The sequence below is a fragment of the Somniosus microcephalus genome, unplaced genomic scaffold (assembly GCF_052327205.1).
Source record: "Somniosus microcephalus isolate GS21.2 unplaced genomic scaffold, FLI_Smic_1.0 unresolved_chr5, whole genome shotgun sequence".
NCBI classification, from domain to species: domain Eukaryota; kingdom Metazoa; phylum Chordata; class Chondrichthyes; order Squaliformes; family Somniosidae; genus Somniosus; species Somniosus microcephalus.
The window spans coordinates 44,125,258-44,126,381 of record NW_028225183.1 but is presented as its reverse complement, the minus strand read 5'-3'; the positions used below and the strand labels follow the sequence as shown (position 1 = coordinate 44,126,381).

At 47.4% G+C, this 1,124-nt stretch overlaps 1 pseudogene; it reads right to left on the bottom strand.

The window, feature by feature from the left end:
* Positions 1 to 450: 450 nt before the first annotated feature.
* On the bottom strand, positions 451 to 886 carry LOC147088066 (histone H2B 1.2-like; annotated as a pseudogene).
* Positions 887 to 1,124: the final 238 nt, after the last annotated feature.

Here is a 1,124-nt window from a genome sequence, read left to right as displayed (position 1 = left end):
AAGGATGTTTATGATGGCCGGGGAGTCCAGAACCAGGGGTCATAGTCTAAGGATAAGGGGTAATCCATTTTGGACTGAAATGAGGAAGAATTTCTTCACCCAGAGAGTGGTGAACCTGTGGAATTCTCTGCCACAGAGGGCGGTGGACGCCAGTTCATTAAATATATTCAAGGAAGAGTTGGATATGTTTCTTAAGTCTAAAGGGATCAAGGGATATGGGGAGAAGGCAGGGACAGGGTACTGAATTTGGATGATCAGCCATGATCTCATTGAATGGCGGAGCAAGCTCGAAGGGCCGAATGGCCTACTCCTGCTCCTATCTTCTATGTTTCTATGTTTAACTTGAGTGTAATGGGAGAAGCGTTTATGTCGCTCTTTCAGAGATATTGTGGGTGGCTCTTAAAAGAGCTGTTGTGTTTGCAGTTTGTTCTTTCAGGACAGCGTGGAGTTTTACTTGGAGCTGGTGTATTTGGTCACCGCCTTTGTACCTTCCTACAGGGCATGCTTGGCCAGCTCCCCGGGCAGCAGCAGGCGCACGGTGGTCTGGATCTCCCGGGAGCTGATGGTGTGCCGTTTGTTGTAATGAGCCAGGCGGGAAGCCTCACCCGCGATGCGCTCGAAAATATCGTTCACAAAGGAGTTCATGATACTCATGGCCTTGGAAGAGATGCCGGTGTCGGGGTGAACCTGCTTCATCACTTTGTAGATGTAGATGGAGTAACTCTCCCTCCTCGACTTTCTGTGCTTCTTACCGCCCTTAGGAGGCGCTTTTTTGACGATTTTCATAACGCCCTTCTTGGCAGCTGATTTCTTCTTGTCAGCCATTGTCTCGTTCAGGGAGCAATAGATTTGAGGAAACGCTGTTCCGAGCTCGTATTATATATGTAAGAAGTCACACAACACCAGGTTATAGTCCAACAGCTTTATTTGAAATCACAAGCTTTCGGAGCGCTGCTGCTTCGTCAGGTGAAGTGAAGAAATGCATATAGGCACAGCATATATAGTCAGAGAATACTGCCAGATGATTACAGGTAATCTTTCTAACTGCCCTTTATCACACCTCGGCTGAGAGATAATCACAGCAATCAAAGGTGTGAATGGTGTCCAAACAGGTCAGTCAGGAA